Consider the following 9,531-nt stretch of genomic DNA (forward strand, 5'->3'; position numbering starts at 1 on the left):
CTATGTATAGTACGTAGCGTCGACCAAGCACGGACATAAGAGAGGACACTTCTCTCTATTAATTAGCTAGCTAACACAATATATGAAACACCTAAATTAACCCCCCAAAACCCCCAACCCCCCCTCCCCATTCAAAAAAAAAACAAAAACCCCAGCCACTGGAATGCTGACGCGTGGATGCCTTTTGGTCCCGGTTGGTGCCACCAATCGGGACCAAAGGCCCCCTGCCTGGGCTCGGCACACCGGCCACGTGGAGGACCATCTGTCCCGGTTTGTGTTAGAACCAGGACTAAAGGGGGGAGGTATTAGTAACGACCCATTAGTCCCGGTTCATGAACAGGGACTAAAGGCCCTTACGAACCGGGACAAATGCCCCCTTTTCTACTAGTGCATGGAAATTCAATGAGAGTTTGGCGCTTGATGATGACATGGATGTTATATTTATATATGTAGTAGCGTTGGATAGATATACGAAAACTTGTTGTTTGACCAAGCACGGAGAAAGAGAGGTCACTTCTCTCTATATATGTTCATGGCGATCTTGTGTAATTAATGGTTTCCTTCATTTGCTTACCAGTTAGCGTCGAGTTCTCTCTATATGTATAGTAGCTAGCGTCGATCAAGCACGGAGAAAGAGAGGTCACTTCTCTCTATTAGCTAGCTAACACAATATGAAACCCCTAAACCCTCCAAAACCCCTAAACCCCCCATTAAAAAAACCTCTAGCGCCTGCGAGATGCTGACGCGTGGCTGCCTTTTAGTCCCAGTTGTTGTTACCAAGCGGGACTAAAGGTCCTCCTGCCTGGGTGCCCCACAGCGGCCATGTGGAGCCCCTTTAGTCCTGGTTCATAAGTCAACCGGGACTAAAAAGTTGTGGGCATTAGTCCCGACCGTTTTGTCTTGGTTCCAGAGCCGGGACTAAAGGCCCTCTGAAACTGGGACTAGTGCCATGTTTTCTACTTGTGATGGGTAAATGTCAAGAATTGTACTGTAACGGCTAGTAAACTACTGGGTGTTCTCTTGACCTCCAGAAGACTACTTTTGAGACAACATAGAGGAGCATATATGTATAGACAGAAAATCGCGTAAAATACATATATTTCTAATCAACTAATCATATGCGCCTAAAGTGATCCATTCCAATGGTAGATATCATAAAACACATATACATTTATGATCCACTAATCACATGTGCCTAAAGAGAGCCATTCGAAAGGCAGATCGCACATATAGTAGTTAATGAATAGAAGATGTATTATTCAGAAGTTCGTAACATTACATAAAACTAATACAACCATGTTTTATACGATCATGTTCTACTACATAAAATCTTTTGTCATGCACAGTAATACAAACAGTAGTACAATACCATAATGTTTTTGTTCACACAATAACATAACGTCTGATGTGGCCCCCTCTTCTTCTATTCTATTGCATAAAGGCACAATCATAGAGTGCAATAATGAAATCATTAACATGTGTTGGAAGTGTAGGTACTTGCAATCTTGGACCGCGAACATGTTTTTCTTTATGTATCAGTCCGATGACATAGCATTGGGCCACACGTGTGGAATAGCTCCGAGTTTCGGGTCATACCTTCTGCTTACCGTAATCCCAAATTTCTCGGACATGTCAACTGAATCAAGGCTAGCTCCATCAAGAAGCTTCCAGTTGAAGTGATACATAAAGTTTGTTAGTGCCATCTCCATGAGTGACGAGCCAAATTGAATCCCTGGGCATTGTCATCGCCCAGTTCCAAAGGGAATGAACTCAAAGTATGTCCCATTGTAGTTCATTTTGTTGTTCTCAAACCTCTCCGGTCTAAACTCTCCAGGATTGTTCCAATATGCAGGATCATGGGAGATTGAGAATAGATTAATGTATACATTGATACCTTTAGGGATATCATAACCCATGATAATACAATCCTCTCTGGCTGCGCGTGGAACTAGAGGAGCGGGTGGATGCAACCTAAGGGTTTCCTTGATGACCATCTGCACCGACTGGAGTTTAGGGATGTCACTATTGGTAATGAGAGCTTTGTTCTCACCCAACACCTCACGTACTTCTTGTTGTGTTTTTTCCATAGTCTCAGGACTATGCATAAGCTCAGACATGGCCCATGCCAACGTGGTTCCTGTAGTGTCCGTAGCAGCTGCAAATATGTCCTGGAAACGGAAGTTGTTATGAATTAAGATAAAACACAGACTCACACACACACATATATTCCTCAAACCCTGATAATTCCATGCTACTATTATTATTGATGCTCGCCAGACTGTTTGACTTACATTCCATCCTTTTGGGGGCGTCGCTGGGTTTTTTTCTCCATGTCAATGCTTCGGGTGTGACCTACCTATCGCTGGGGGGTTTCTTCTCCAAGCCAGGGCTTTGGGTGAAAACACTAGCCTATTGTTTTAGGCTCGACGGCGGCGGCTCTATGCACCGTTACACCCTTGGAGGTGGGGGCGTCGCCGCGGAACTCAAGTACCATCAGGTTACAGCGCATTGGCGCCTTCGGGTTTGCTTTGGTCCTAGCCTGATGGTTTTTCGGCTCTGGCATGGAATGGATTCGCTGGTCTCCTATCATTTACACATGTCCATGTAGTCATCATCCTCGGTCCTTGCTATGCGATGGCGGGATCAGGGCTCCACGGGCTAGAGTGGGAGTACGCACACACGTGCCCTCTCGGGCGATAGTTTGGTGTGTTCGGTGCGTCGGCGGCCGGTGATTTCCCACGGCGACACGGTCCAGTTCTGGTTTACATGCTCGGCTTCGGGTTGGTGGCGTCCTCCTCTCCGCCGACTCAGTTATCTATTTTTTCTTTTGATTTGTCTGTATGGGTTATCTTCACCACCTTGTGTCGTTTTGGCCGTGGACTTTATATATAAAGCGGGGCGTCTATTTGAAGAGAGAGAGAACACTCATGCACACAACCTTGTCAAAAGTGTGGTTTCTTTACACCACGGTAGTTTTGTATGGCATACAGTGAACATTTGATTAATAATGATTGTGCTTAATGTTAAAAGTTGGTACTCCATCTGTAAAGAAATGTAAGATCTTTTAAATAAAAGTGATCTAAAATATCTTATACCCCTGTCCATCCCAAAATAAGTGACTAGCTGACTCAATTTTATACTAATTTTAGTACAAAGCTAGTACAAACTTGAGTCACTTATTTTAGTATCGAGGGAGTATTTTTAAAAGAAAAGTATACTTTTCGTCCCTCAACTCTTGGAAAAATTTAGATTTAGTCCCTCAACTATAAAACCGGACAACTTGAACCCCCAACTCTTAAAACCGGATAAGTTTGATCCCTCCTCTTAGTTTTGACCGGTATTGATGCCCACTCATCCCGGTTTTGACTGATCCATGCTGACATGGCAAAGAAACCACCAAATTGACCTCCTGATTCCCTACTCTCTCTCTCGTATGTTTTTGCTGCTGGCCTCGACAATGTGAGCGCGGCGCCTGGAGAGGGGATCACCGCGGCTTGACCTGCTCGTCGCCGGGATGGAGCACGTCGCCGTCGTGGCCGGACTGGGGCACCTCGCGGCTATGGTGGTACTCGCCGTCGTCGCCGGCCTTCAAGCGCGGTCCATCGCTTGGGTCTAACAGTGTGGTGAGTAGGCGGAGGCGCGTACCTCGCCGTCGAGCGCAGCACGAACCTCCATCCCTCCCATCGTATTTCGTGTTGCTCGACGCCTATGACTCCACGCGCTAGCGGCGCCGTGTAACTCCTCCAAGCGCCTTCATGGAAAACTCAGGCACGAGGAAAGGTCGTGGTGGATGCTTGTTGTGCCGTGTGGTGCAGGTCGTGGCCGTGTCCCGTGTGGTCTTCAGGCGTCCGGAGGAGTGGCCAGCACGGACGGTAAAGGAGGAGCACAAGGCTTGCCGGGGATGAGCCTTCTGTGTGGACAAGGACAGCCGGTGGTGGCTGCAGGCACACCGGCAGGAGATGTGGCGGATGACAACAGGTGCATGAGGAGGCACGAACACATGAAGACTTGGAGCGGCGTGTTTAGTGGCGAGCAGGGTGCCCAGCGGTGCGTGGTAGTTAGCACGACCACCTATGATGGCGGCGCTGGCTCGTCGACTGACGGCACGCTCGGTTTGTGCCAAGGCGCAGCAATTGTAAGTCAACTGTTGACGAAATGTCTACACCGGAGATGGATGAAAAGAAACAGAAATATCGCCACCTAGACATGACCCGGTCAAAACCATGTTGAGTCAGCATGGATACCGCTTTGGTTGAGTTGGGGACTAAACTTGTCTGGTTTTAAGAGTTGGTGATGCAGGTTGTCCAGTTTCGTAGTTGAGGGATCAAATCTAGACTTCGCTAAGAATTGAGAGACGAAAAATATACTTTTCTCTATTTTTAAAGAGGGAGTACTATTCAGGTGACTGAACCACAAGGTATAGTCGCAGAGGACAAGCTGAGATAAGGCAACGCTCTCTCCTGGTAGAGATCATCTCCGGATCAGAAACGGAAGAAAACTCGTCTCGCCCATTCAGATATTGTGGTTCAGAAACGTTCCTTTTTTTCTTTTTCATATGTGGTTCAGAAACGTTGCTCTAGCTAGTACTATTCAGATCCAAGAATAAAAATGGTACTTGAAATTAAGGGAAATATATACTCACGAACAAGACTGCGCCTATTGTTTGCGTGGTTAGAGGGAATTCCAGCGAGTCCTCGTGCTGCAGCCTGAGCAGCACGTCCAGCAGGTCCTCATCCCCGGCGATGGAGGCTGGCACCGCCTTGCGCTCCTCGATGACATTGGCAATGATGCGCTGTATGCGGCCATAGCTTCTCTTCATGTGGCGCTCATCGCTGCTCAGCCACCGCACCAGCCGCGATGAGGGGAAGAGGTCAACCGGAGAGAAGCTGCCGAGCAGCCTCAACACCTCTTTCAACTCGTGGAGGTACTCGCACTGCTGTGCAAATTTGCCGCCGAAAACCGCACGCGTCACCACGTCGTTGCTGAGCGCCATCACCTTCTCGCTGACGTTGATGGGGCACCGGTCAATGCGGTGGCCGCGATGTTGCGGAGGAGGCTGCCCACCTCGTCAGCCCTGATGCCCTCCATGCGCTTCACCTGCGTCGAGCTGAGGAGCTCCATGACGCAGATCTTGCGCATCTGACGCCAGTGGTCACAGTAGGCGGCGAAGGCCACGTCCTTGCCTCCGCAGCTGAAGATGTCCACCGTAACGCTGCGCGGCCGGTCGGCGAACGAAAGGTCGTTGGTCTTCATCACCAGCGCCGCTGCCTCGGCCCTCGAGACAACCACGATGGGGACCTCGCCTAGCCTGAGGACCATCAACGGCCCGTGGCTGCGAGATAGCTTCATCATCGCGCGATGCGGGAGGAGGCTGATGACGTGGTGTAGGCTGCCGATGATGGGGAGAGTCCATGGACCTGGAGGCAGCTGCTTTTTGGCGGCCGGCCTGCTATATTGCCGCCGGACAGCCTGACAAACGAAAGGGCTAGTAGCGTGCATGCTGTTGCGAAACACAAGCTTAAGAACCACTCCTCCATGGCTGGCAGCTTAGTGGTAAGTGATCGCCCGTGTGTGTGTGCTTATTTTTCCAACTTAATGATGATGCAGTACGTTACGAAATGGTGTATGAAAACGTTTAGATTCTACCAGATGAAAACAGGTAAAGATAAACCGTGCTCACTGATCGACACGTGCCCTGCAGGCCCATCCACCGCTTCCCCAGCTGCAGCCTTATCCCTTCTCGTCCTCTCGCCTCACCCGTTATCCCATCTCGGTTCGTAGAGAGGCTTCCATGGCGACGCAAAACGCAGCAAGTTCATGAAAACTGTTGAAGGCAATGCAACTCTCGATGTATTGATCGGATGCATGGTGCACGCATATATAAGTACAAGGACAGCCCTCAGCCTCATCTATACAAAAAACTAGAGGCGGGGCCGGTAGGAGATTATCCTAACAGATACATGCACATGATATGTTCAACACCCCCCGCAGTCAATACGTCACCAGTGACGCATAGACTGGACCGAAACTCCTCAAAGGTAGGCGTCAGTAACCCCTTGGTCATAACATCGGCAAACTGCTGAGCTGTGGGAACGTGAAGAACGCGGATGCGCCGAAGAGCCACCTGCTCTCGCACGAAGTGAATGTCGAGCACAATATGCTTCGTGCAACGATGATGAACGGGGTTGGCGGAGAGGTAGACTACAGAGACATTGTCACGGTAGAGAATGGTGGCCTTCGGGACGTCAAGGAGCAACTCCTGGAGAAGCTGCCGAAGCCACGAGCACTTGGCGCTGGAGCGGGATACCGTGGGTTGTCGTTAGACGACCACGATATAAGCGAGGGACCCAAGTAGACGCAGTAGCCGGAAGTGGAGCGACGGGTGTCCGGACAGCCAGCCCAATCGGCGTCACTGTAGGCAACAAGGTCGGTCGAGGGCGAAGCCGTCAACCTACGACCCAGAGCCGTGGTGCCGCGGATGTACCGAAGAATCCGCTTCACCATGTTCCATTGAGTGTCGCGAGGAGCGTGCATGTGAAGACACACCTGCTGGACGGCGTACTGCAGGTCCGGCCGAGTGAGTGTCAAGTACTGAAGGGCGCCGACGATGGAGCGGTAGAACGCCGCATCCGGCGCAGGTGAGCCATCGAGCGCAGAGACCTTGGCCTTCGTGTCGATTGGCGCGGGGACGGGCTTGCAGTTAAGCATGCCTACCCGCTAAAGAAGGTCCTGCGCATACTGCTGCTGGTGAAGAAAGAACTCGTCGGCACGTCGTACCACCTCAATGCCGAGGAAGTAGTGCAACGGCCTGAGGTCCTGAATGGCAAACTCGGCACTAAGGCGAGCAGTATGCTGACGAAGAAGCTCCGGCGAGGAAGTCGTCAGGATGATGTCGTCGACGTAGAGGAGCAGGTAAGAGGTCGCTGGGGCCTGGTGGTAGACAAACAACGAGGCGTCGGAGTGAGTAGCTTGGAACCCAAGCTGCTGCAGGAAGCCGGCGATCTGCTGGTACCAAGCGCGAGGGGCCTGCTTCAACCCGTATAAAGAGCAGGAGAGCAAGCACACGTAGTCAGGACGAGCCGCGTCGACGAAGCCAGTAGGCTGCTGACAGAAGACCTGCTCCGAGAGATGGCCATGCAAGAACGCATTCGAAACATCCATCTGATGTACCGGCCAGGCGCGAGAGACTACGAGCTGAAGGACCGCGCGAATCATGCCCGGTTTGACAACCGGGGCAAAGGTGTCGGTGAAGTCGACTCCAGCACGCTGTCAGAACCCGTGTACCACCCACCGAGCCTTATAGCGCTCGAGAGACCCGTCAGGACGAGTCTTATGCCGAAAAACCCACTTGCCAGTGATGAAGTTGGCATGGGCAGGTCGCGGGACAAGCTGCCATGTGCGGTTGCGCACGAGCGCGTCGAACTCCTCCTGCGTTGCAGCGAGACAATGCGGATCGCGAAGCGCGGCTCAAGCTGACGATGGGAGGGGTGATGGCACGGATGTCGAGGCAGCGAAGAGTTAATCGTCCCGGAATAGCGCGTGCTGGGTCGGTGAATACCGGCGCGAGCACGAGTGACCATGCGGGTGTCCGAGGCGGGCGGCGGGGCCGGCGAGGCCGATGACGAGGCCGGCGACAAGGCCCGCGAGGCCAGCGAGGAGGGATCGACCGAGGGCGAAGTCGATGAAGAGCCCATCGGGATCACCGGTGAGGCCGTCAAGGAGCCAGGGTCAGGCACAGGAGATGCGCTCGCTGACCGGGATACGGACTCGACGGGAGTCGGGGGCGCCGTGGCGGCCGGCGAGGAGGTGGGAGAGCCTGGGGCGATGGGGGATGGGGCTGGGTCCGACGCCACGGACCCAGACGGGGGCCCAGGCGCTGTGGGAGAGCCGAAACCAGGGGAGGCCCTCGCGCGGTAGGGGGCCCGAAACCAGGAGGGGGCCCGAGCGCGAGTGAGCGACCTCCTCGAGGGGCGCCGGGAGGCATGGGTGACGATGGCGAGTCGACCGGCGGTGGTACCTGGTAAAAGGGAAAAGACCTCTCGTCAAAGTAAATGTGCCGTGAAGTGAAAACTCGGTAGGAAACCGGATCTTAGCTACGATAGCCTTTGGTGTTTGGTGGGTATCCAAGAAAGATGCATGCCACGGAGCGAGGTACGAGTTTATGAGAAGTAGTGGAGGCGATGCTAGGATAACAAAGACACCCAAAAACACAAAGGTCGTCATAGGAGGGAGGGCCACCGAAGAAGAGATGATGTGGTGCAAAGTTCCCACGAGCACGGCTCGGACGAATGTTGATGAGGATAGAGGCGGTGGAGAGGGCGTCGGGCCAAAACCGGGGCAGGACATTAGCATGGAAGAGAAGGGTGCACACACAATCATTGAGGGTGCGAAGAATCCGTTTGGCGCGACCATTTTGTTGCGAGGTATACGGGCAAGTGAGACAAAGAATCATGCCATGTGTGGCAAGGATGGTGCGAACCCCGACGTTGTCGAACTCCTTTCCGTTGTCAGTCTGCAAGGCATGAATGGGACACCCAAACTGCGTAGCGACATAGGAGTAAAAAGTAGTGAGGACGGAGGGTGCATCGGATTTTCTCCACAACGGGAAGGTCCACACATAGTGCGAAAAATCATCAAGGATAACAAGATAGTATAATGAACCCGTATTGCTTGCAATAGGAGATGTCCATAAGTCACTATGTATCAACTCAAATGGATACGACGCCACCAATGAGGACGCACTAAACGGAAGACGAGTGTGCTTGCCGAGGCGACAAGCATGACAAGTATGATCATCGTTTTTATTACACGTGAAAGAAAAAGTCCTAAGAATAGGATGAAGGGTGGCCGGGTTTGGATGTCCCAGCCGAGCATGCCAAAGGTCCACCGTAGCGGAGAGAGTGACCAGAGCTGATGTGGAAGTGTCGGGCGAGTGCACTGGGTAGAGGCCGTCCGGGCTGTCACATTGGTGGAGTACCATCCGGGTACGGGCGTCCTTGACAGAAAAACCCACTTTGTCAAATTCAACAGTTAAAGGATTTTCACGTGTAAGAGAACGAACGGAAACAAGATTAGTGGCTAACTCAGGTGAAACTAAGACATTAGACATATATATAGGCATGGAGTTATATGGAAGAGAACCATGATCGACATGAGTAATGGGAAGGGATGAGCCGTCCCCAATAGTGATACAACATGCGGTAGAAACTGGATATGCGGAGTTGAGGTTATCGGGGTTGGAAGTCATGTGGGCGGTAGCCCCGGAGTCCATATACCAAGCGCAGCGAGGAAGGGCGGATCCCAGGGTGCCGGCGAAAGTGCGGCGGCCGCGGCAGGAGGTGCGGTGGGGCAGGCCGGGGTGTAGCCGCCCGGGGCCGCGTACGCCTTCGCGGCGGCGGGGTAGCCGCCTAGAGCGGCGAGCAGCGTCTGATGAGCACCGGGGCAGGGGCCGAGAATCCTGGCTGGGACGGGGGCCTGCGGCACCGCCATAGTGTACGCGTGGACCACCCCCGTGCAAGGGTTGGTCGTAGC

The 9,531-nt window shown here is 52.6% G+C and overlaps 1 pseudogene; it reads right to left on the minus strand.

The window, feature by feature from the left end:
- Positions 1-1,236: 1,236 nt before the first annotated feature.
- On the minus strand, positions 1,237-5,537 carry LOC119278754 (annotated as a pseudogene).
- Between the last annotated feature and the right edge of the window lie 3,994 nt (positions 5,538-9,531).

This window comes from Triticum dicoccoides, chromosome 3B (genome assembly GCF_002162155.2).
Source record: "Triticum dicoccoides isolate Atlit2015 ecotype Zavitan chromosome 3B, WEW_v2.0, whole genome shotgun sequence".
NCBI lineage: Eukaryota > Viridiplantae > Streptophyta > Magnoliopsida > Poales > Poaceae > Triticum > Triticum dicoccoides.